At 36.8% G+C, this 27,247-nt stretch overlaps 1 protein-coding gene across 11 annotated transcripts in view; it reads left to right on the top strand.

The window, feature by feature from the left end:
* Window positions 1–27,247, top strand: part of ATXN1 (ataxin 1) — a 543,129-nt gene that overhangs the window by 123,865 nt on the left and 392,017 nt on the right. For 9 of the 11 annotated variants that reach the window (XM_016431756.2, XM_056823470.1, XM_056823465.1 and 6 more), the window contains one exon: window positions 6,002–6,127. The exons of the other annotated variants lie outside the window; for them this stretch is intronic. The gene's annotated coding sequence lies outside the window, so the exon portion shown is untranslated. The remainder of the gene's footprint in view (window positions 1–6,001; window positions 6,128–27,247) is intronic. 11 annotated transcript variants of the gene reach the window in all.

Below are 27,247 nucleotides of genomic sequence, written 5' to 3'. Positions count from 1 at the left end.
TAGGAACACATTCCATTCTCTCCTATATTTTCTAATGGATATAAGATAGTCTTGTGTTATTCAAATGTTCCTTCCTTTGTATTTGAAGATCAAAGTTACAAAGTTTATTGTTTCAGATTTGAATTGTTAAATTTAACCACTATGTGTCTTAGAGGTTGCCACTGTGGTGTTTTGTTTTGTTTTGTTTTGTTTCTGGAGGTGATCTGTAAATTCTTTCCATTGATATTTCATTTTCTATGTTCAGAAGTTCTGAGCAGTGCTCTTCTATTACTTCCTGTATTGTGGAGTTAGGATTTTTTGTTCTGTCATGTTTTGGGGGAGACCAATGATCCTTAGATTGTCTTTTTGTTTCTTTTCTTTGAGATCAACATGCTTTGCTTATAATGAGCATATTTTCTTCTAATGCTCTTGTTTTGGGCTTCTTTCCTTCTACATTATTCTTCATTTCTGTAAGTTTGTACTTTCAGTTTATTGTTCACTTATTTTATGAGACTTGCTAATACAAGTTCCATTTTTCTCTATTACATCCATTATTTTGCTGTGCAGACCAAAATTCTGCTTTCATAATTCTTGTTTCTCTTTTGAACCATTCAAAAATAAGGAATTGTGGTTCCAGGCTCTCCACATATTCCACAGAATCCTTTGTCTAACAGTGTAATATAATATTCTTTTATTTTGTGGTATTTATTCATAGATGCCTGAACTCATTTACTAGATCTGGAGGTCATATTTACTTATGTTGTAAAGGTTTTCCCTGTTGATTTGTGTACTTATTACATTCAAATTCTTTTTTTTCTTTTATTTTTCCTAAAATCTTAGGTCATTTCAGTCATTCCCTCTCTGCTGTTTTCCTCCTATTCACTGACTGTCTCCCTCCTCTGTGATAGTCCTTACTTTAGGGCCTGGACTTCAAAGTATCTTAGTCTCTTCAGTTCATAGTTAATCAATTCCAGGTCTTTGCTCCCACTAACTTTTTAGGGGTCAAAACTGGCCATAACTAGATACTGAGCCTTTTCTCTTATGCTTAGTGGAATATTGCAGGGATACCTTTCCTCTCCTCCCACCCCCCTGTACTCTGCCTGTCCTTGTCCTTTATCCTCTACAATGTCCTGTCCCATTCCCTCTCTTCCTCAGAGGAACTGCCAGTGGCTTGGCACTAGTAGTTGAAAGAGTTACTGTATTGTTGTGTTGGGGTTGTTCATCCTGGAGTTTACAGCATGGTAGAATTAGTGCCATAAAGTAATGGCCCCAGGGAAGTTTTTGCTGAGGTTAGCTGTGTTAGCAGTCTTGTCCCATTTTGGGCATGAGGTCTCCACAACACTGAAAAGAGAGAAGAGGTGGTGTGGGGTATGAGTAAGTAAGAGTTTTGTTGTAAACCTCTGTTGGGTTTGTTTGGGTCAGCTAGTGGTCAGTGAGCATCAGTTCGTGGTTTTAAAAACAACAACTTTCTTTTGAATTCTGAGTGTCTTAAACTATGAAGACAACTAAAGTTGCTTTGTCTTTGGATCATAGTTTCTGTTCTGGAGAGGATTGAAGAGGTCATGAGGACCAGAGAAAATGTCTAGTCTAGTCCGCCATCATGTTCAGTGGTGTATATATATATATATATATATAATTATAAATATATATTATTATTTTGGCAACAAAATAGACAAAAAATATAAAGTGGCATTCTGTCCTCGAGGGCCTCCTTATTCATCCCAAGTGATGGTGACATAATAGTGAATAATGAAACAGGAGAGACAAAAGATCATATGGGTCTTAGATCAACTAAAAGCATTAATGTAAAGATTGGTATTTTTGACATATGTTCTTTGTTCAGTGATAAGCAAATTGGTACACTACAGAAAGAAACTGAAGCACACACATATTGGCACTCTTGTTTAGTCCCTTTCATCTTGCAAATAGGAGACCAAAGTCCAGAAAGTTTGTGACTTATCTGAGATCACAAGCAAATTAATGGAAGAACTGGTGTAGGCACCGTCATTATCATCATAGTAACAACTTGAACAAGAACAGCTGTGATATTTATGAAGCTTTTTAAGGTTTTTAAACTGCTTTACATAGATTATGTCATTTGATCCCCCTGACTTTGGATTTTTTTCCTCTTACACATGGGGAATGGGATGCTTAGAGAGGTTAACTGACTTACTTATCATCACAATTAGCCATAAGAATTGGAGATGAAATTTGAACTCAACCTTCTCCTGACTACAAATCTAGAACTTATATCTCCCAGATTCCAGTTCATTTCTTCTTCTTCTTCTTTCTTTTTTGTAAACCTTACCTTCTATCTTAGAATCAGTACTATTTGTTGATTCCAAGATAGAAGAATAATAAGGGCTATGCAATGGAGGTTAAATGACTTGCCAAGGGTCACACAGTTCAGAAATATCTGAGGCCAGATTTGAATCTAGGAACTCCTGGCTCTCTATTATCTGAGTCACCTAGCTGCCCTTAAATTTAGTTCTTTATCTACAATATCAATGTTGCCTTTTCTCATACCCTTTCAATTAAAAATAAACACAAAATAACTTAGCAAATGAAAACTTAATAAAAACAACCTTAAGTTGGTCCTGAATCTCTCTCTCTCTCTCTCTCTGTATATATATATATATATGTGTATGTATATATATATTTTTATATATATGTATGTATATGTATATATATATATATGTATATACATATATATATATGTATTTCCCCATATATATATATATATATGGGGAAATTTGTGACTTATCCAGGTCTCTTGAAGGTGGATTGTTTTTTTTTTTTCCTTTTCAAAAATTTGTTTCGGTCACTTAAATATTGTCAGGCTCTATAGTGGACAGGTGGTTTTGGGGAATGGAGATAAAATTCTCAATGCTTAATTTTACAATTTATCAGCAGTTATGGTTAAAAGAAAAGGTTTGATAAAGATGCAGGTTGGAATTCTTATTTAAAATGAGGTCTGGATAATTATTAGAAGCTTTCTTTTATGCAACTAATGCCAGGTCTCCCCAAAGCTGGTAGCTGGCTAAATTCAGCTAGCATGTCACTTGTACTCATTCTCCCTACCTCTGTGGAGATAAATAATCATTATAATTATAGTCACTTTCAAGTGAGATTAGTTTAATTCTTCTCAATAAGCAGTATAATCTCTTTTATACTATAGGCCTAGTTTTTACCCCTGGAAAAGGACATTGTAGTATCATAAAGCCTGTCTGCCTCCAAGAGATTGGTTGAGGAGACACATGAAAAGAGTACAATCCAACAATAGATTTCACCTTTTTTTTTAATTTCAGGAAAAGCACATGTACATGAACCCACACATATTATACAGGACTCAAAAGAGAACCCTACAATGAATCATTTATTATACTGTTAATGAAGTTTAAGAGAAAAAAGTTTACAATTCAATTGAAATGACATGAAGTAGTATAGAATCCAAGCATATCCTGCAGAGCTTTAAAGTTTTATAATAATTTTACAAGAATTTATAATCCACCAAAAGTTCTGAACCTCATCACACTTCTTTTGGTGCTGAACCGGCTTTCCTTTTAGCAGGCTCTTATTCCCCTGAATTTGTATCTGTTGCTGTAGCCTTAACTTTCCCAAGTGACATTTTGTTAAAGTTGTTTTTATGGAACTAAAATATAGACCCATATCCAGATCTTAACTCATCATAAATTTGAATATTTCCCCCCCTAAAGTTTCTGTTTCCATGATGGAGAGAAGATAAAGACAGTTTGTAATCTTTCAGAATTCCTGATTTAAGATGATTTAATCATGTTTTCAAGATGTTAGCTGTTGTGTGGGAGTTGAATTGGTGAAAAGATCTGGACAGAGCTTTGAGATCAGTTGAAGTTGTTACTGTCCTACTTCATTGTAGAAATTCATAGGACGGATGAATTAAAAGGCATGTAAGTACTTACTCTGTGCTAAACTCTGCTAAGCACTGAGACTATATATTAAAAAAGGGATACAGTCTTTGACCTCAAGGTGTTCACATTCTAATTGAGGCAGCACATAAAAAAGGAAGTTCAGCTACAGAAAAGATGCAAGACCCAGTTTAATATATGCATCTATCTTTTTATCAACTGATGCCTTCTCTAGAGAAGACTGGTGAGGAACAGAGGGAGCTACCTGGGAATTTTAATATAACACAATCAATTTTAAAAAGAGAATAAGTGGAATAGCCTGGAAGACAGGTTAATACATATTGGTGCTTTGGTACTGAGTTTGGCAAAGTCCAAGGGTCAGATCATAGTGTTAGGGATCTATCTTTATCCTTCAAAGGCAGAAGGACATGAAAATACTCAAACTGCTCTCGGCCATTTTCAACTGATTTTTCCCCTTTCATTATATCCATTGATTGGGAAACATACTTGATTAATTAAGCCTGCCCAGATTTTGCTTATTGTTTCATCATTCTTATCCTCATCAGAAAGTATTTATTAAATGGTTCCTGATACCTGAGCTAGAACCATGTAGAAAGCCAGGGGAAAACATTTAGAAAATCAAATTATTTCCTCTTCAGAGGATTTTCCAAATATTAGCTAATTAGGTGCAATTAGCAGGTATTATTTTCCTTAGTTTAAGGCTGACACACTTGAGGTGAGAATATTAATTATTGACCCAGAAGATTAGGATCAAGAGAGTAGAGGTTGGAGGCCAGACGAGTGACTGGCATCTCATCTTGGGCTCTGAGCAAGAGCTAACAACTGTGCCCAACTGATTTGCCTGATAGAAGTGGAAAGAGCAAACACAAGTTAGCCTAAAAAAATGCAGATGATACTTTTAGACAATTTATTCAAACCAAAGGAGGGGGAGGGGAGCTTTAATAGAACTCTACTGAAAAAAAAATCACTTCATCTTGTACCCAGTCTTACCTGAGCATCATGAACACAAGGCAAAAGAGAACTTTTCATTGTGACATTGTCCTATAAAGGCTCTGGTGTGTAGACTTGAGTGGCTGCAGTGAATTGGGGACAAGAGGCATGCATCTTCTTAACCAGATATTTAAAATCATAATATAGACTAACTTAAATTAATGCAGTCAGACAACCCAAGCACATCAACCTTCTGTTTTTAAGTCAAAATGGAAAATTCTCTTTTGTTACCTTTTTATCTATTTACTTACCCTTTAAAAACTGTCAAGATACTGATAATGGTTTAATTTATTCTAATAATTCCTTACAAGCCTTTTGCTATGTCATATACTGTGGCAAACTGAAAGACTTCTTCCCAAGATCTCAGTGACATTTGGTAGCTCTTTCGATAATGCTTCTCACATAATTTAACTTGAATTTTATTTTCTTAACATCTCCCATACTAAGAGTCGGCCTGGTTTCATATATAGAAGTCTGACCTTTGAGTCAAGATTACCTGAGACTGGCTATGTCACCATGGCAAGACACTTCACTTTTTTTCACTGCCTCTTGACAACTTAGATTATAAATTATCAAGGAGCTCTAAACCTACATTTCTGGAGAGGAATTTCTATGATAGAACTTCCCAACATCGATGATAGCACAGATCTGGATCAAAACCACCTCCCATTAACTTCTACAAGATTGGGCCTGTGTCTTGTGTTTATATTTAACATTGTGCCAGGTCATTAGGCAGACATTAAACTTTTAAAAAATGAGAATAGTACTCTGAAAGCCAATATTCTTCATTTGCATATTTGATTTCTTTCTACACATAAGCCTTCATTTTTGTAACTGAAGTTTCAATGGAGTATGCATACCTTAATTTACTAATGCTCTCATTGCCTTGGGGCTTAAAAAATATTTTCAAATGTTTTAGGTTGTCACTGACAGTTACCCCAAAAGAACTTTATGTAGATCAGTTGTCTGATAGCCAGTGTGCTAGAGATGAACATACTTGCTTGAGGTTATAAGATACATATTTGAGAAAGGCCAGGGATTTCCCCAAAGTCACCCAACAAACACTTGAAGTGGCATTTTCATTCTGAAGTCTTGTCTTAATTGTTTTTGTTTTTGTTATGCCACAGCATCTTGGAACACAATGAAAGAGTTTATTCCCAGGCCTCAGAAGAAGTTTAGCTGTTGCCAGTGAGAAAGAGAGCCAGGGTGGACAGAGGGCTGCATGAACGGTCTTGAAACATACCTGATTTTAGGTAAGTCATCTGAATCAAAGGACTTACTGCATAATAGCTTTTAATTTCATTAACTATCTTTTTTTATTTTTTTTTTTACTTTTTAAACATTATTTTATTTGGTTATTTACAAACATTATTCATTGGAAACAATGATCATTATTTTTTCCTCCCCCCGCCCCCATCCCACCACTTCTCCCATAGCTGGCACACAATTCCACTGGGTTTCACATGTGTTCTTGGTTCAAACCCATTTCCATGTTGTTGGTATTTGCAGTAGGAGTGTTCATTTAGAGTCTCTCCTCAGTCATTTCCTCTCAGCCCCTGTAGTCAAGCAGTTGCTTTTCATCGGTGTTTTTACTCCCACAGTTTATCCTCTGCTTGTGGATAGTATTTTTTAGATTCCCTGCAGATTGTTCAGAGACATTGCATTGTCCCTAGTGGAGGAGTCCATTACCTTCGATTGTACCACAGTGTATCAGTTTCTGTGTACAATCATTAACTATCTTTTATTTTGTGTCCCAGAACATCTTATTAGAGTATGTAGCTATTTCTGTCCATCACAAGCAGTAGGATGCTGGAAGATTTGTTTTCCTAATGAAAAATCAAGTAACTTAGCCCAATACATGGTGTGTTTATTTCAGAAATTAGCAATGTTAGAATCTGAATAAACTTTGTTTGCTGGTAGAAAGAATAACATACATAGTTGAGAATACTGGGATAAATAAAACAAAGAGCAGGATCCACTTTCAAATCTTACCTCTGATACTTATCAATTGTTGGACTTTTAGGCAAATCTTTCCACCTCACTGGGTTTCAATTTTTTCATGCATAAAATGGATAAAATTGAGAGATTTGTACTAGATGGTCTCTGAAATTCCTTCCAGTTTTAAATCTGTGATTTTATCACTAAAATCTTTTCTTTGGATTTGGATACCTGATATGAGTTAGCCAGTCAGTTATCAAGAACCCATTAAACAGCTGCAAGGCCCTGGTCACAAAAACAAAAATGGGACAGTGTCTCCTCTCATGGAGTATGCATTCCATTGGTGGGGGGAGGAGTGATAACATATCTATAAAAGGATATAAGCAAAATAAATACTAAGTGATGAGGGCAGAGTTAACAATTGAGGGAACCAGGAAAGGCGTATTGAAATTTGAGTTAAGCTTTGAAAGGAACTAGAAGTTTCAGGAGATAGAGATGAAGAGAGAGTGATTTCAGCCATAGAGGATAGATTAGAAAGACATGAAACAGGAGATCAATCATCTTGGACAGCTAGGTGGGTCAATGGATATATCGAACAGGTGGGAGTAGAGTCAGGAAGACCTGAGTTTAAATCTGGTCTCAGATGCTTATTTGCTGTGTGACCCAGGATAACTCACTTTTTAACTTCTGTCCTCATCTGTAAAATGGAGCTAATATTACCCACTTTCCAGGGTTTTTGGTGAAATTCAAATGAGGTAATTAATATTTGTAAAATGTCTGACATATTAGATGCTTTATAAACGTTTTCTTCCATTTTCCTTATATGGAGAATAGACAGAGTATTTGACTGGAACTGGCTAGCATGGATTTTAATAAAAGAGCTATGTATTTATTGTCAGAGGTCCTTGGATTAAATATGACTTTTCTCTTGATGACCTTTGTGTCCTTGACCACATCATTTTAATTAGGTGCTTTCTAAAGTCTCTCCTAGCTCTGGATCTGATAATCTTTTGTAGTTACTCAGCATGGAATGGATGGAAAGGTACCTCTCAATCAGTGTACTTAAGTGTCTTTTACTCCTTTGGGGACAAGTTGAACTAGTTGGGACTGCTCCAGGAAGAAAGTAAACTATACTGGAAACTAGCCATGGATATTAGTACTAAAACTGTATTAGATCACAGAAACAGTAGTACCACCCTATGTACTATTAGAACTTTCTCCTCCCACTCAGGATGTATACAAGTAGTAAAATGAATTAAATTATTATTATTATTAATTTTAATCATCAGTCATGTAATGAATTACTTGCCCTGGGAAATGATTATTCACAAAACTGTTAAGCTTTCTGGATTAAACTTGTGGGGTTCCTTGCTGCTATGGATAATGATGATCCAGTCTTTAGGTAAGTGAGAAATTGCATTCTCTAAGGGTAGTAATGTACCTCCACTTGAGTGATAGAAAGGCACAGTACAGTTTCAGAATAAACCAATTAAAAATGACAGAGGCTTCATTTGGGCTTTTGCTATTTCCTTTTCTATAGGAAATCTATAGTTTTCCTGCTGCCTTTCATGGTGTAGATGACTTACCTGCCACCTTTTCCCCTGTGAAATCTGTAGCTGCTGTTTATATTTAGTGGCATTTATTTTTCCCCTTATTTCTAAACATCCTCTTTCTGAAGCTGAGCTGTGAGCGACACTTTGAATGATGCTTGGATGTCACTCTGGTTAGCAGCTGGCTGCCTGCCTCTGAATGTGGTGCCTTATTTGGGTTTCATAACTGCATTTTTTTCTCTTACAAATGTTAAATTATGAAGTGCAGGAAACCACATGAATGCAACATTAAGATAGAAAATTCAAACCCAATTAGGTCAGAAAATGCTAGTGTTAAAATTCTCCTGGTAACAATATCTTCCCCAAAATCAATGTGGAAAGCACATTTTACCTGTGGGCTGCTGCAGTTGGGTGAGTTGATTGTGTCATAATATCCTCATCTCTTTTTATGCTGTATCTGCACATGTTTTCCATATCATATTGAATCATAAGTTTTGGTCATGCTCCATTGTTTCTGCCCTCCCTTCCCTGCTGTGGACCCAAATCCTACCCATCCATCAAGGTCTAACACAAGTCCATGGAATCTTGGCTGAATCTTCTAGTCCTCATTAATCTCCCTTTCCTTTGAACTCTTATAATCCTTAGTCTATATGACATAATTTAGTACTTAATCTTATACCTCTATACATCTTCATCTATCCTTTGCTTCTTCCCTCCAGTCTCAGTGAATGAGGTGGCTCTCCTCCTTGTCACCTTCCATGACAGCTTGTTATATGTTGTTCTTTCTTTCTTTTTCTTTCTTTCTTTCTTTTTTAATTTAAATTTTTTTTGTTTTTTTTATTACATTTAAGCACCCAGTTAACTCCTTCCCCCATTAGAGAAGGCATCAATTGACAAAAAGACATTTGCATATATAAAATTATATCTGTTTTACTTATTTATTAATTCTTTTTTTAAAAACCCTTACCTTCTGTCTTTCTAAGGCAGAAGAGCAGTAAGGGCTAGGCAATGGGGATTAAGTGCCTTGCCCACAGTCACAGGGCTATGAAGTGTCTGAGGTCAAATTTGAACCTAGAACCTCCCATCTCTAGGCCTGGCTCTCAATCCACTGAGCCAACTAGCTGCCCCCTATTTTTCAGTTCTTGATGGCACTAATATCCTGCTAAATTCTTTTTAATATCTATTAGAACCAACTCTTATCTCCACTCAAAAATACCACATCTGTCTTTCACTCAGATGCCAAGGTGATTTTCCTAAAAGCATAGATGAATGACCATGTAACCCCCAACCCCAAACTCAATCAACTCTAATAGCACTCTACTTATTACCTTTTGGATCAAATATAAAATCCTGCTTGGCCTTTAAAACCCTTCATGATATGTTCCCTTCCCACCTTTCCATTCTCCTTATATTTTGTTTCCCCAAATGTACTCTTCTCTATAGCTAATCTGACCTTTGTTCTGTACCTCAGAGGGGATTCTCTATCTCCATTCTCTTTACCTGTCACTGTTTCCCATACCTGGAATGTTTTTTTTTTCCTTACCCTGATTCCTAGTTTTTTTCAAGATTCAATTCAAATCTCACCTTCTGCAGGAGGCCTTTGCCATTCTCCCTTCTGTTAGTCTATTTCCTTTGAGATTACCTGCCATTTACACTGTTGTATCTTGTGTATACAGAGATATTAGGATGTTGTTCCATCCCCATTTGTTTGTGAGCTCATTTAGAGCCTGGACAGTATGTTTGTATTTCTTTGTATCCCTAGTGTAGTGTTGAATAAATGTTTGTTGAATGACTAATTGACCCAACTATTAGAATAGTCTACTAACTGCTCTCTTTTTCTTTTCCATGGTTTCCAGAATAACCTCTTTAATTTAAAAGTTCAACTTTTTCATTCTGATCCCATTACCTCTAGTTACTCCCTGTTGCTTGTAGGATAAAATAAAAATTCCTTAGCCTGGCATATACATATACAGACTTCACAGTTGGGTTCCAATCTTGCATCCCATTTCCAATTATGCATTCAGCATTCTAGCCAGAGTGGTGGACTGGCTGGTTTCATCTTTCCTGCATTTGCACCAGCTGTCTCCCATTCATAAGACATGCTATCTTTCTACCATTTTAAATTCTTTTTTCTTTAAGGTCTAGATTCTTTTCTTACTCCATGGTTTCTGTCATTCTCCTAACTCAAAGGGACATTCTTCACCTTTATCACATTCCATCATGTTGTTATTGTTCAGTCATTTTTCACTCATGTCTCATTCTTTGCAAGCCCATTTGGGGATTTCTGGGCAAATGCCCTATAGTGGTTGGCTATTTTCTTCTCCAGCTCTTTTTACAGATGAGGAAACTGAGGCAAACATGGTTAAGTGTCTTACTCAGGGTCACATAGCTAGGAAGTATATGAGGTTGGATTTGAATTCAGGCCCTCTAAACTTCAGGCTTGGCACTCTATCCACTGTGTTACCTTAGATTCCCCACTAGAGAATCCCTGATGGCCAAGACCCTGGTCCAAGATTGATAGGACTAGCTGTGTTTCTCATTGTGTTTCCAAACCAAACCTCAGAGCCATCATTAAAAGAAACAATCTCAGTGTAGACAAGCCTAAATTCCTTGATGTCAGCAAAACCAGCTTCTGATCAGTTTCCCTTCCTTGGCTTTGGGAGCTCTAGCAGCCATTATCCCAGGAAGCAACACCTGTTGGAATATGAGCTTGCCCCAACACCTGTGTAGCTACAAGTAGCTACAATGATAGCTACTTGAAACAAAAAGTTTTTGCCATCAAAATCTTTGATATTGTCAGATGGTTCTAGCTCTGAAAAATACATGGTTTCCTCAGTAGAAATGATATTAAATAAATTCATCTCCATTGCTTTGCTACTGTGTCCTAAAGACTAGGGGACTTTTCCATCTCATTTACAGTTCAGTAAAGCCGAAACCTTCTATGTATGTTGTTTCCCCCATCAGCATATGAGCTCTTTAAGTTCAGAGGGTGTCTTGCTTTTCTTTTTGTATCCCGAACACATAACAAAGTGTCTTGCTCATAGTAAACGCTTAATAAATATTTTTTCATTCGTTCATTTATTCATTCATACTATAAGACAGTTTTCTATTTGGGAGACCAAGCCTTCTTTGCTTTTCTTGGCATTTTAATCTGTCAGATTCAAATGTTAGAGATTTGATGTGGTTAACTTTATTGCCAAGAATATTCTCACCACTGAAACCATATAGCATTTAGATGGGGACAACTTAAAATATTCAGGTTGTCATGGGCCACTGTATTAAAAATAATACAGGGAAGTTGGGTAGGCTTGAAGACAGAGGGACCTGAGTTCAAATTCAGTCTTCTCTGTGACCTTGGACATGTCACATAATGACCATTGCCTCAGTTTCCCCATCTGTACAATGGGGATGATAATAGCACTCTTCTCAGGCTTATGATGAGAATTAAATGAAATAATAATTTTAAAGCATTTAGCATAGTACCCAATTTCTTTACTCTTTGCTTTTTTTCCTTTTTCTACTCCTAGCAGAGTCAGGATACCCATGTTTGGGATCATCAATTTTTTTCACTGTACAATTGATTTCTGTTCCCCAAAATCTTTTTTCATTTCTGACAAGGATTACAGCAGCAGGAGGAATAGCTGTCAGTTAGGAACCAATACAGAGTGCTCTAATAGTCTACAATGGAGGATGGTGGGGTCGGGGTTCGGGACTGGCATGTTTGTTAGTTACTAAGATAGTCACTAGCTTGGCTGAGTTCATAAATTATTTTATAGTTTGGAATAAAATTTTAGCTCTCATATAGATTAGATGGAGTTTTACTTGAGGGAACTGAGTTAATTCTGTATTTAGAAAAGCCAGGTTAAAAAAAACAAACTAATTTTCTTGCAAGGGGAAACATCACTCCCTCCTTGTTCTAAGCTTAAACCTAAGCCTTAGATGCAAGATAAGCTATCATTGGATCAGAAGTGGGGGATTTTCCCATACTCAGCTAATGGGGCGGGGGGTGGGGAGGGGGGGAATGATGTTTTTGAAATTAACTGAACTGGTTCTCCCAAAGCAACTGGTGTTAAGTAGAAATGAGGCTTTTATAATATGTGTGCTTCCTGGTGACCTGCTTTGAGTTTCTCCTGTGTGGATTCTTGTAGTGGGGTGAGGCACAGGGGGAATGATGGAGATTCCTTTATTGGAAGGAATGCTTCCTGAATTGGAAGGAGAGTGAGTGCTCTGTTAGTCCTATTATAGAACTGTTTGTTCATTTATACAAGTGTGTAAGCCATACTTTGAGTGAGATACTAGGAGTTTCATTTCCTAATATGAAGGATCTGTTTTAGTACTATGTATGCATTGAATATCTTCTTTATTAGTAACTTTACATTTTAAAAAATGGATTGGGGGCAGCCAGGTGGCTCAGTGGATTGAGAGCCAGACCTAGAGATGGGAGGTCTTAGGTTCAAATCTGGCCTCAGATATTTCCTAGCTGTGTGACCCTGGGCAAGTCACTTGACCCCCATTGCCTAGCCCTTACCACTCTTCTGCCTTGGAACCAATACACACTATTGATTCAAAGATAGAAGTTAAGGGTTTAAAAACACAAGCTGAATTGATGCTAAAAGAACATTTATATGGCTTGAGACCCTACAACATTTTTGACATGATATATTGTTGAAAGAAAAAAAGAGAAAGAAAATAAAAAGGAAAATATCCATCAAGCTCTTCAAATTATATGTGCAGCTTTTTGAAGATTATCAATTTGAATGGGGCTTAGTCCACAGTGTAATTTATTCCCTTCTCTGTCCTACTTCTCCACCCCAATCCCCTCCCCCCATCAATGAAAAGCCACTCAGAAGCATTCCTGTTCAAAGTGACTTTCATTTATTCCAGATACCAAAGTGATGCTTCAGGTCCTGATGTGTCTTCAGCCATCACCAAAATGCCTTGCACATAGTAGGCCCTTACTCTTTATTGAACTCATTAATAAATGAATGACTATTGAGCCCTTCTAGCTAGACCTCTTTAATGATAAAAATCAGAAGAATAAGTGCATTTCTACTCCACAAAAGCTATTTGGCTTGGCAGAGCTCTTAGGAAATCTTACTAATTCAGGAAATTGGGTGAATTTTCTGACAGTAAGCAATATACAAACAGATGCCTCTTTATTTTGTAAGCTTCCTCATCTTGGTGACTGTTGAGGGGTTTTGAAGGGAGGTATTTGTATTTACCTGTGAATGAAATGGAAATAATTAAAAATGAACTTACATTCTGTTGGAATCCCTGCAGGAAGAAGCCCATCCAGAAGTAGCCAGATGAACTTTGTAGTGAGTTATTAGATAAATTGTCAGATTAACCCAACTGTACCTTTTGTTCCATTTATAATGACAAAGAACAGACTTTTGAGGTGAACACCAAATTATCCTGGATTGTAGCTAGAAAGAACATTCCAGATTATCTAATCCATTTCCTTCATTTTGTAGATGAGGAAAAGGAGGTCATGAAGGATTTTGTAACTTGCCCAACAAGGATCACATAAAAGTAGTTAAGTGGTACTATTTCTGTAAGCCTCACCTCTTTTAAGTTTTCAAGAAGTTCTAAAGTAGTTGAAAACAACAGCAAGGATGATAGGAAGAATATTTAGAATCAGGAGTTGTTATACACTCATGACCAATTCATTTTGGGGTTTTCTTGGCAAAGAACTGAAGTTGTTTGCCATTTCTTTATCCAGTTCATTTTACAAATAAAGAACTGAGGTCCACAGGGTTAAGTGACTTGCCCAAGGTCATACAACTAGGAAGTGCCTAGAGTCCATATTTGAACTAAGGAAGATGAGTCTTTTTGACTCCAGGCCCAGCACCTATCCACTCTGCCTCCAACCACCCTAAGAATCAGTAGGACTGAATTCAAACCCTAGTTTTGCTGCTTTATTACCTATATGCTCTTATACAAGTCATTTGATGTTTTGGAGCCTCAATTTCCTGACCCATCAATTGAGATGGGGGCAGATGATCTCTAAGAACTTTCCAGCTCTCAATCGTAAGATCCTCAGAGTTTGATAACTTCAGAGAATCTTGAACATTAACGAATTCTACCTTTATTTGGGATGAGTTAAACTTGGTCTGGGGGTTATTGAGAATTGCTTTCTAAGTATACATAATCATATCTGCCAAATTAGATCACTAAGTGCCATGTCTAATACCAGTATTATTACATGGCTTTGTGTTTTTTTTCCATGAGATGAACTTAGAATCAGAAAAAAAGAAAAACAAAGACTTGGTATGTGAATGAGTGACAAATGCATCATTTTCACTTGAAAATATAGGAATATATTCATTACTATTTTGATATTTCCTCAAACCTATATGACAAAAATAGCAAAAGACAAGAAATGTATCTTGGCTTGAATAAAATTAGGAGTAATCATCCAAATTACTTTGGCATCTTTTAAAGTTTCTTTTGAAAAGGAATAGGAAGATGCTTTCCCCTCCCTAACACTACTAGATGAAAAATAGAACTAATTTTTTTTTACTTACAGATGTGAACCAGAAATATGAAACAAAATTTTGTTGAGATCAGTGAAGCCAGAAGCAAGGTATATGTACTCCAGCAGGACCAGAATTTTAACACTAGAGATAATTTTTCAAAGAATATCTTCCCTCTCTCTGAATCCCTTTTCAAATAGAAATAGGGAATAGCCTTGTAAAGAAATTCAATCACTAATTTAAAATTCTGGCCTTATATATGTTTACAGGATCAAATTTCACAACATAAATTTAGAGCAGGAAGTGACCTTATAGGCCATCTAGTCCAGCTCCCTCATTTTACACAGGAGAGAACCTGAGCTGAAATGATCTCAATTTTGAGTCTATAAAATTGGGATGAAAACGCTGGTCTGTTCTTTAGCTCAATTGCTTGAAACATAACACTGAACTGAATATAATAGAAAACAACACATAATGCAACAAGATGACTCACAGATCTGGTTATGTCATTACTCTGATCATAAACTTTTGGTGATGGCTTCTTTCTTTTAAAAATAAAGTCCCTATTTCTTTAGGGTAAAATACAAACTCTGGGCAGCTAAGTAGGACAGTGGATAGAAAACTAGACCTAGAGACAGGAGGTCCTGGGTTCAAATTTGTACTCAGACATTGCCTAGCTGTGTGAGCCTGGGCAAGTTCCTTTAACCCCATTTGCCTAGCTCTTGCTGCTCTTCAGTCTTAGAATTCATATTAAGTCAGAAAGCAAGGGTTATAAAAAGAATAACATACAAATTCAATATCTACCCTAGACTTATTCCAGCCTTGTTGCATACTACTCTATTAACAAGTCAGTATGCTACAGAATTAAAACAAAAACCCTTGCTAAATTTGGAGTCAGAGGCTCTGGGTTTGATTCTCAATTCTGTCATTTTCTATTGAATGACCTTGGGCAAGTGACTTTACCTATATGATCCTCAGTTTCCTGATCTGTAAAATGAAGAGGTTAGACTCTTAAGTGGTCTCTAATCTAAGGTCCTTTGTAGTACTAAATCTATTAAACTATAATATATAAAATATAATAATAGTAAACTATAATATCAATCTAGCTGAACTAGATTGCCTACACATTGCTCTGCTGTTTCCCTTCATTATACATTCACCCCACTCCCTACCCACCAATGACATGAATGAATTCCTTTCTCTTCTCTCTCTGCCTTTTGAAATCATTTTCTTCCTTGAAGGATCAACATCGATGACATCTCCTCCATGAAGCTTTCCCCATATGCCTGGATGAAAGTCATCTCTTATTTCTCAGATTTCTTATATTTTGTGTGTGTACTTTTAGTATTTTCCTGGATGTGTTATCTCTTCTCTTTATCTTATCTTCCAGATTAGCTTACTAATTCCTTAAAAGCAAGATCTCTGTCCTATCCACACTGGTTTCCCCAGTGCCTAGCTTCTTCTGGCAAAAATTATTGCTGGCAAAAAATAAATGTTTGTTAAATTGCATTGAATGACATCAGTTCTGAATGTTTCATGTAGATTTCCTACCCCTATTTCAGCATTCTGTTGGTGCAACCTCACAGTAGAAATCCATGGGTTTTTTTTGTTTTGTTTTATTTTTTTGTTTTTTTGGGTGTGTGTTTTTTGTGTGTCTGCCTGACCCTTGGGCAGTGTTTGTGGTGTGACATGGCATGACTAAGGTGACCAAATGGATGCTCTGAGCTGTTTTCTCACATCGAAGATATTAAGATGACATGCAGCAGTGGTCTTCATCATTTATTGTGGCAGTGCATTTAATCTAAGATGGATGCTGCCCTCTCTTGCATTGCTTTTGTGTCTGTCACTATTTGGAGACATTCTAGTTGTCTTGTGACAAAGGCATTAAATTGCTGCAGTTCTTCTTTTTCCAGGTATTTAACATGGTTTCCACCCCTTCTTTTGAGTCATTTTGGCAGAGCATTATCCAGTAGATGATATGATATTTTACCTATCAAAGTAACCTATCAGTGAAAAATCTTTCTAGTTGTAATCTGGCTTACTCTCTTTAAAATAAAATCACTAATAGGAATACCTAGCAATGCTGAGCTCATATAGGTGAGTCAGAGAAAGAGAAATGATTACAGGTTACTTCATATTCTGAAAACCGGGAGCAGCAATTTCCCTTAACATGAAAGTCTAGATTTTGAGAACAACTCTGACAATAATAATAATAATAACAAAAATGCAGTACCATATTTTTATATATGCTTTATTCAGACTGTAAGGTAACTAGTACTAGCATTACTATCCTTTTTTTTAATGAGAAAGGAAAATAAGGTTTAGCAAGATTTAATAATTTCTAAGGTTGTGTTATATAGGTTGGAAGTGTCAGAAACAAAATTCAAATCCACAGTGGCAGCTAAATGGCTCAGGGCTGGAGATGGGAGATCCTGGGTTCAAATCTAGCCCCATGTACATTCTAGATATACGATCCTGGGTGAGTCACTTAACCCCAATTTCCTAGCCTTGGTTTCTCCACCTTGGAATTAGTACTCAGTATTGATTTTAAGTCTGAAGGCAAATTCTTCTCCTCTAATTCAAAATCAAGACTTATAATTCTAAGCCCAGTGGTTTTTTCCCCTATTCTATCATATGACTTTTTAAGTTTCTGGGAAAACTGATAGCTTAAAAAATTAATACAGGACTTATTGTCTATATAGTGTTTGTCAAAGTGTGGCCCAGTGACCCCTGTGGGGCCCTGAGACCCTTTCAGAGAGTTTTTCAGGTTAGAACTATTTTCATAATAATGCTGACAACTTAATTTCTAATATGATAAATATCTATAAATATAATCCACATGGACAAAAGCTTTTTAAATAAAGGAACCTCAATTTTTTAGTGTATAAAAGGGTCCTGAGACCAAAAAGTTTTAGAATTACTAGTCTATATCATTTGTAAAACATAAACTTAACACATATTGTCTTATACTTTATGTATATGTCTTATGTTCTGAACTAGACTATAAATGGAAGACTGGGAGCATGTTTTATACCTATAATCGTCCATAATTTTATAGTCAAATGCCCTACACCTAGCAAAAGGAAGATATTTGTTGAATCCAATTTTTCACTTCTAAACTTAAACTAGAACTGTGAAGGATAGAGTTTGGGTAGTGACTTGCCCTTTATGTCCCCTTCCCTGTCCTTCTTCCTTCTCTCCCTTTCACCAAGTACATTGTTGACAAGCTAGTATTTAAAGGCCCCCAGGTTTGGAGTATAACACACACCTTCATTATCTCCCAGGAACTTTTTAGACAGGGATAGGAAAAGTGAATCAGCTTTTTTAGGTTGCAACTTGGGGCAATAAACATGGCAAGCTGTTCAGATCTTTAGGTTAAGAAAACACTTCCTTTTACTCCTCAATCCCCCCTGAGCATATCTAGATTTTATTCAATAAAAACATATTGTGGAAGGGCCAAACTAGTATTTGCCTTGTTAGTTCTAATCTGAGCTTGAAATGAAATTTAGTGAAAAGGGAAATGGAATACAAGCCATCAAAATGCTATAGCTGGAGAATTTATAACCATATTTCTCTTGAAGCAAACCCAATATCTGAACATTTAGATGTACAAAACTGTTAAACTGGGGGTGATAATTCTCTTAACAATAGGGTTTCCCAGAAAATGCTCTTAAATGTTGAACTCTCTTAGAGTATTTTAAGCAGGGGTTGGCAGACTCTATGATGAAAGTCAATGTGGGGTCATTGGCTCATCCCCTTCATTGCCAGCTTGAATGATGTGCTAGAAAGTTGCCATTCCTACAGCTTGCCAAGAGGCCAGGACTCCCCACCTTGGCATTCTGTTCTTGAAAATTTTGGCAGGCTGTTATTTAAAATGTAATTCAAAATGTGATTGATTTGCCGAAAATTTGATTTGCAGGAATCCTTTTCAGGAATATTATCTATTGTATAAAATAAAAGCACATTTGTGTAATATTTATCACAATTTCAGAAGCTAGCTCATAACTGAAAGGGAAAGCGATAAGAAATGAGAACCCTTTTTTTCCCTACCCATAATTGAAATAAAGTGATATAGCAAAGACTGATATATACAGTTTTATGCCTCTTTTCTGAATTGACTCACAAATGCTTTAGTTTCAGTCTGTATTTGGAATGAATTACTTTGCCGTATTTCTATGAGCAGACCTGCAATTCGGTAGCTTCTTGAGAGTTTGTCCAGACACCTCCTCTCAACTGACATATCTTTCACTCTTCCCTTTGTTCACTTTTGAAATTACTCATTCAGCCTGTCTGCCTGTGCCCAGTGACAGGCAAAAACATGTGGTGTAGCTCTTTCTGAACTTTGGTGAATCACCACCCTGAGCTCTTAGCTCTATCGCTTAAGCCTGAGGATGCCTTTCTGGGCAGGGCCCAGAGTCTTATAATTTTACTGCAGCAGTGGAATTGTAGTAGAGGTGAACATAATTCTTCTATTTATGTCGTTCATGAACCACAATTAAAAATAGTGAGTTGGCGTGTGAGTTAATGTGTAAACTCTTCTGTTGCCCTGGCACCATGTTGTTATTCCAAAACCCAAAGAAAGAAATGGGAAGAAGTTGCAAGGAGACATATTTGGGTTTGATGCTAAACAGAAACTTCCTGCCAGTTAGAGCTCTCTAATAGTTCAATGGGCTGCCTCTGGCAGTATGTGGTAGCTTCCACCTGGCTGGAGATCTTTAAGGAAAAGCTCGATATTCACTCATTGGAAATATCGTCAATGGCATTCTTGTCCTGGTACGGGTTAGACTACCTCCCAGGTCCCTTCTAACCCTGAGATGGCTCTATAAAACCAAAGAAATGTATCACTCTCTAAAAGTTAATAGGTCAGAAGTCATCAGGACTGGAAAGGTAGGGGTTTTCCATAGTGTAGGGGTTGGGTTGGGGGAAGTGTCTGTTTTCTGGATCTTCTTTCACAGAATGTCTTCTCTTTGATGGTGAAAGGGTTTTGTGGATTGGCTTAAGATTGAGGCTCTTGCAAAGATTTCCTATCTCCTTATTGACTATTTTGATGTTTCTGATCAGCCAGAGCTTCTTTTCAGACCTTATTTACAGCCCAGCAACAGAAGCAGAGCATTTCCTGGAGAGGTCCTAATCTTTGCCATTTCACATCTCCAGACCAGTCATGTCAATGGGCAATCAAGGTCTAACCATTTGATTTGGTTTTTGTTAGAGTGCTGTAAACACATTAGGTTCCTTTTTCTTCCATGTGTGTTCCACTTGTTGACCCATTCATGTAGTTGAATTATGATGGTAGTTTTGTATGCACACCCAAGGGGCCCTTTGATTTGTTTCTTTGAACAGTTGCTTAAGTGATATAGAAGACAGAGTATGTGCTACTTCCCTGTGGACCACCTTTCTCCTAGATGCTTATTGAAAGAAGTTGAATTAATGAAAGAAAATAAATTTTCCCTAAAAAGTAATATAGAAACATTTCACATCTTTAATTCATTCAATTAATTTTGGTCAATATTGAAAGTGTAAAGGTACCTAGCACTGTAATTAAACATGTTCATAAATTATTAGGTATATATACACAGAAAGTATATGCATATTTTATATATATATATATATATATTGCATTTTTCCTTTAAAATTCTTTTCAGAATTTCCTCTTTCTATTCCTTAACATAGTGAAGACCAAAAGATGTTCCTGGACTTCTAAAGAATTTTCATTTTGAGATTTTAAAGGAATTGTATCACATTATAATAATTATGCAGAAAAATACAAGATTTAGTAGAAAGAGACATAGGTTTGGAGTTAAAAGATCTACATTGAAATTCCAGCTCCCCTGTGAAGTTAGTCTCTATGTAACCTTAGGCAAATCAGATAATCTTTGATTAGTGAAGAAAGAAATTTTATAGACCAGTTTTTATAGACAATCACTCTACGCCTCAGTTTTCTACATCTATAAAATGGGGATAGCAATACTTGTACTATCTGTCCTCTGCATATTGATATGAGGATGAAATAGGATAATATATTGAAAGTGTTTTGCAAACCTTAAAATGTTAAATGAGTATAAATGAGGATGATGAATAACCATCTATATCTTAGCATTAGTGTTTTAATGTGACTTCTCTATCCATAGTAGGCTGCCCAAACTAGTGAATAATAATCATGACTCATGCTACTAGGAATTTCTCCTCCCTTCCAATCAGTTTCTCTCTATTTGAATTAGAGTAATTTGTTTTATCACAGTACTATAAAAAACACTAACCACCAGAAAAATAACTCAGGAATTTAAAAAAATGTATCCTTTCATATACCACTCAGAACAAAATTAATTTGATGGTCCTAGTCTAAAGACTTTCTTTATTGGCTTGACACATAGTTATTTTAGGTTAAGTAATTACCCTAGTAATACTCAATTGTTCAAGACAAACTACAAATTGAAGCCTACAGTAGGTAGGTGACTCCATGATTTGAGAAACAGCTGTTGATTTCTAGGATGCTGAATAAATTTTTTTCCCTTTTCCCTTCTTTAAATGATTTCCTTTATTGTTCTCAGACTGTTGTTAGGTGTAAAAAACTCATTTAGCTTAGATTACTTTTTTCAAAATGCAGCTGGTATTCAAGCTGTGAAATTTCCTGCAGAAAATATCACTGCTCTGACTTGAGAGGAAAAGACCCCAAGAAAATATCGGTCTTGATCTTTTTGAAGAAGCAAGTGTACTTATGTTGAAGGATACTAGTTTGAGTTTTTGTTGTTGTTTTTTTCCTACAAAATTGACTCACTCCCTGAATTTTGAAGTTGTTAATAGGCAAAACTATAAAGGATGTTATATCCAATCATTCATTGAATTAAGGGGCATTTATTGTGAATGTCGGGTCCATGTACTCTCAGATAGTGTATAGAAACCTCAAAATGGAAAACTGCCACCTATAGTTTGCTTTGTCAGGAAGTACAATGGCTGTTACTAGGGTCTGTTTGACACCAAAATTCATCCTAGTGATTGAACAGATGCAAGGAAAGAAGGGAAAGCAATAGGCAGTTATGTTTAGTGAAAAGAATATGGGCCTGGGCCGATAGACCTGAAATTTAGTCTCAGTTTTTTCATTCACATATCCAAAACAAAACTCATCTTTCCTCCCATACCTACTCCCTGTCTAAAGTTATTAATAATGCCCTAGGTACCATCCTCCTTCCAGGCACCTGAGTTCAAAATAAATCTTGCTTTCATACCTGTCTCCTTACTGTCACTCACCCCATCCAGCCAAGCAGTTGCCATGTTAGGTTCATTTCTATCTTCAGAACATTTCTTACATTCATCTCTACCTTTCTAATCATGTGACCATCACCTAATTTAGGCTCTCCTTGCCTGTTACCTAGGCTGTTATAATAGATTCCTGCTCCTCATTCAACTCTGTCTGAAATGCCACCAAGTTATTTGTCTTTTCCACCCCACAAAGGTACAGATCTGATCATGTTGCCATCATCCCACCTCAGTAAAACACTACAGCTCACTATTGCTTCTAGGATCAAATATAAATTCCTTTTTTAATAAAACATTTAAATCTCCTCACAATCTGATTTCTCCCTACTTTTCTATTCTTCATTGTTTCCTTCATTGAACATTGCAATATTGCCATACTGGCCTCCTCTTTATTCTACATCACCCTCAGCGTCTTTGTTGGTACTGGCTGTACTCTGTGTATGGAATAAACTCTCTTCTCATATTATATACAGGTAAGTAATTAATATTTGAAGAATAATATGTGAATTTCTACCTCAAGGGAAAGAACTAACAAATAGAAATACAAAACACATAGTTTATATACACACACACATATATATATATATATATATATATATACACACATATCTTTTCGGTCAAGTGATACTTTCTCTAGGGAAAGTTTGATGTAATCAACAAAAAATAATTAATTGAACTTTTTTTAAAGAATATAAGCTTTTTAAGGGAAGGATGGCTTCACTTTTGTTTTTGCTTCTATGACACTTATCATGTCATTAGTTTACATGTTTATATTGGTTGATTAGTAGTTGTGGGACCTTAATTGCTTATTGTCATTGGGCCTCAGATGTTTTCAACTGTAAAATGTGCATTGCAGGGAGGGGGGGCTGACAGATAAAATAAAAATGTCCCCTATTACAAATTCAATTGATAGGGAGATTTCCTGTATAGGGAGAGCTGTGCATTCCCAGCATCCAGAGTTTAGTTGCAGTATCTGTTCATAGAGAGCATGGATATCTTACAAAGCCTTTTCTTCACAATAGTATTATAATGAAGATAGTATAAGTATTTTCATTCCTATTTTACACTTGGAGAGAGGTAAAATAATATGCCCAAATATCACCCAAGTGGTAACAAGAAGAGCTGAGATACTGATTCCAATGTCCAAAGTTCAATTTCTTTCCATTAGGCACAGTTGCCTCTCTGAACTATGCCCTGAGAACTTCCTTTAAGAGACAATGGTTCCATCTTGTACTGGTTTCCTGCCTTCCCCCCACCAGCTGCCCACCTCCAATGTACCTTGGGCTTACCTTTTTTTTTTTAACCCTTATCATCTGCCTTAGAATCATTCTAAGATAGAAGAGGCAAAGACGATTAAGGCCAAGTGACATAGGTCACATAGCTAAGGAGGATCTGAGGCCAGATTTGCACCCAGGCTCTCCCAACTCCAATACCTGGCACTCCATCCACTAAGCCACCTAGTTGCCCTTGGGTTTACCTTTTGTAGGTGAACTCTGCCTGCCTTCTTGTCATTCCTGCATTTCTTCCCAAAAGCTGTACCCTCAGAAATTCAGGTTTCTTCTGGGCGTGCTCACAGGCCACAGGAGATTTTTATCACAGCTACAGAAGACCTAGAAAATGATGCAGATCTATTCTTCTAGAGTTTTATTTAGTCTGTGCTGCTCAGAAGAATCAGATACATTTCTATGTATTCATGGCTGAATTCCCCATATGTGAATGAGCTATTCTTATCAGTAATGTACGTGCTGTCTGAATTATCTCCAGTCTTTGCCAAATAACCTAGTTAGTCATTCAGTTAACATTTATTGATCCCGGGCTGAGCTTGACTCAGATACTTAATACTTGTGTTTTGGCTTTGGGAAAGTCATCTAACTTCTCTGAAACTCAGTTTCCTCATTTATAAAATGTCTTTTAAACAAAAACTCTTTCTGTCTTCGAAATCAATATTAAGTATCAATTCTAAGACAGAAGAACGATAAGAGATAGAAGATGGGGGCTAAATGATTTGTCCAGGGTCACACAGCTAGGAAGTGTCTGAGACCAGATTTGAACCCAGACCTCTGCTCTCCAAATCTGACTGTCCACTGCCACCTGCTGCCCCCAAATCAGTTTTAAATAATCTCAAAAGTCCCCTCCAGCTCTAACTGTGGATCTATGGTGTGTAGGATCTCTAAGATCTATGATTATATAATCTATGATATGACTTCATTCAAAATAATCCAGTCAAATCCAACACATGTTCCTTGTTCTTAGGCAGTGGAGAAGATAGAAAAATGAAAAACAATAGAATTCCTGACATTAGGGACCTTTGAGTCAAATAGAGCGCCATTGTAGATTGCCCATCCAGTTCAAAAGACATATTCTCTGCTCTTAAATATTCCATGATCAAGAGACTGACAAATGCAAATATCTTTATATTTCAAACCAGTAACAGAGACCATGAGGCACAGTCACAGCAATTAACGAGACAGTGGAAGGAGTGCTAAGGAGCTGGATGAAGGATTTACTGGGGAGATGAACCCAGGGCATGTAGACTGGTTAGCAATGGAATAAATGTCCTGAACTGACTTCAGAAGAAAGAAAATGGCATGATTTGGTGGGAGTATGGGAGAAAAGCCCTTTTAGGCATGAGAGTAATCTGTTGTTGGGCTCAGAGGCAGGTGAAGGTCATCCATCAGGGAAGTGAAGGGGAGAGAGGAAAGCTAAATGACAAATAAGCTTGTTTGGCTGAAGTAATCTTAGGATCATGTAGATAACACATTTAGAGTTGAAAGAGATGTTAGATGACAACTATTCAAAATACTTCATTTTATAGATGAAAAAAAATAAACAAACCCAAGAAAGGCAGACTCATGTGCCCAACAGTCACCCAGCTCAGATGGAATCTCAGGATTTGGGCACAGGTTCTCTTACTCCAGGTATAGCACACCTGCCCTATACCACACTGAATGAATGAGAGCATAATAGGTCAAGGCAATTAGTATGCCTCCAGAGAAAGAACTGCTAAATAGAAATAAGCAAGATGTCATTTTATCTCTATATCTAAATAGATATAGATATATTTTGAGGGTTGTTTTTTGTCAAGGTGGCTTCTCCAATGTGAGCAGGGGAGGGAGGGAGCAATATCTGGGTATTTTAATGAAACAAACAAATAATTTTACATTTTAAAAAGGCAATTAGTAGTTGTATACCAAATCAGTCAACCAAACAATAAGCACTTTAAAGTACCTACTCTGTTAGATACCAGGCTGGCTGCTAGGGCAACAAAAGAAAGAAATAACAGCAGTTATTGCCCTCAAGGAATTTACATTCCGATGGGAAAGACACCTTATGCATATATAGGTATATACAAAACATGTACAGCAGAGATCCAAGGTGACCGGGGGAGGAAAGGTTTCTGTAAAAAGTAGTTCTTTGACTCTTGAGGGAAAGCAAGTATCCCAACAGGGAATGCATTCTAGGCATGGGAAAAATCTAGTCCAAAGGCTGGTCTAACAGTGGGACATGGAATACCCCATAAGTATGAACTGGAATAAATGTAAAAAAATTATTTTGTGTATAATAGGGGCTGTAGGAAAGCATAGTATAGACTTACCCACACTTAAGTGTCAGGGTAGCATATGAATGGATATGTAAGATATTTTTACCTCTTTCAAATGTAAGCACACATTTCAAACAAAACTGTGGTTGTCTAGTAACCAAATAAGGTACATGCAATGGTGTCATACCCTAGAGAGATTTCATCTTGGGTTTCTGGTGTCAAATGATATGAGCTTCACATTCCTGCAATTGAGCTGTCACCATCTTTACTTCAGATTTTCCATTAATTAGCACAGCATAGTCGTTTGAAGACTATCCAGGGCATAGTTGCTTTAATTGCAGAAGAACTCTTGGGATATTTGTGTTTTCAGATGTCATATGTTACTTTCCTCCAAGGCCAAAATTACACATTTTAGCCTGCCAGCCCTTGGGATGTGTGGGAGTAATATCTGTTGTCAAACCAGAAGTAATACAAAGATGGGACTGTAATACTTAGGAGTTTCAGACTGGCCACAATTGACAAGTGATCTTTGACAGGGACAGGGAGAACATGTTGAGGATTTGAACAGAGTGGAGTTTGTAGGTAATCTTTCAGGATCTCCTGGGAAATTGGGAATCCATTTTAGTCAACTCATCCTCTCATCTCAGAAATGCAAAGAATAGAAACAAATTATAAAAATTAAGGGAAGAAAGTCCTTCCCCTCCCCCCTGCCCAGGATAATTTTCCTTCAAAATTTCTTCATATAAAAAGAGAAAGAAAACAACAACTATGCTCTTTACCTCCCATTAACTTCCCATCTTCCTAAACCTTAAGTCTTCATGTGATTATACTTAAAAGATATGATCAATTATTATATGAGTAAACCACATTATGCACAGGCCATTTTTTATAGGGCTATATTGAAAAATACATATTAGCTGACATTTTTATAGCTCTTTAAAGTTTGCAAAGTGCTTTACATAGATAACTCATGACTCAGATCTGAATGAATGTTTAAATTTGCTATGTTATCAGCACTGGGGACACAAATACAAGCAAACAAGGCAATGTTGGCATGCAAAAGACTTGCATTTTGTGGGGAAAGACAAAGAAAGAGGGGGAGCTGGAACACATGATTTGGAAATGACTGCAAGTGAGTGGAGGCCTGGTTCTGGCCAAGAGAAGGTGAAAGCTTACTAGAAGGGGGGCTGCTAGGGAGTGTGGTGGACAGAGTAACAGGCCTGAACATCACGAAGACACATTTCCCGAATTCAAATCTGGCCCCAGACACTTCCTGGCTGTGTGACCCTAGGCAAGTCACTTAATCCTGTTTGCATTAGTTTCTCCATCTGGAAAAATGAGCTGGAGAAGGAAATGGCAAACCACTTCAGTATCTTTGCCAAGGAAAACCAAAATGGGGTCATGAAGAGTCCAGACATAACCGAAAACAACTGAACACTCACTGGAAGAGCTCAGGGTACTATGGACAGAGCTCATATTCCAAGGGGAGGGAGACAAGGAGGATGGCTGGGTTACAAGTGGCATGATTTGGAGATAGCTGGGAATTACAGATTTGAGTTCACAAGGACTAGCTTTAGTCTTGAGGGCTTTTCAGTAATAATACTCTTTGGCTTA

This window comes from Monodelphis domestica, chromosome 3 (genome assembly GCF_027887165.1).
Source record: "Monodelphis domestica isolate mMonDom1 chromosome 3, mMonDom1.pri, whole genome shotgun sequence".
Classification (NCBI taxonomy): domain Eukaryota; kingdom Metazoa; phylum Chordata; class Mammalia; order Didelphimorphia; family Didelphidae; genus Monodelphis; species Monodelphis domestica.
Note: the sequence above shows the minus strand (reverse complement) of the source record. Positions and strands in the feature narration are given on the sequence as shown.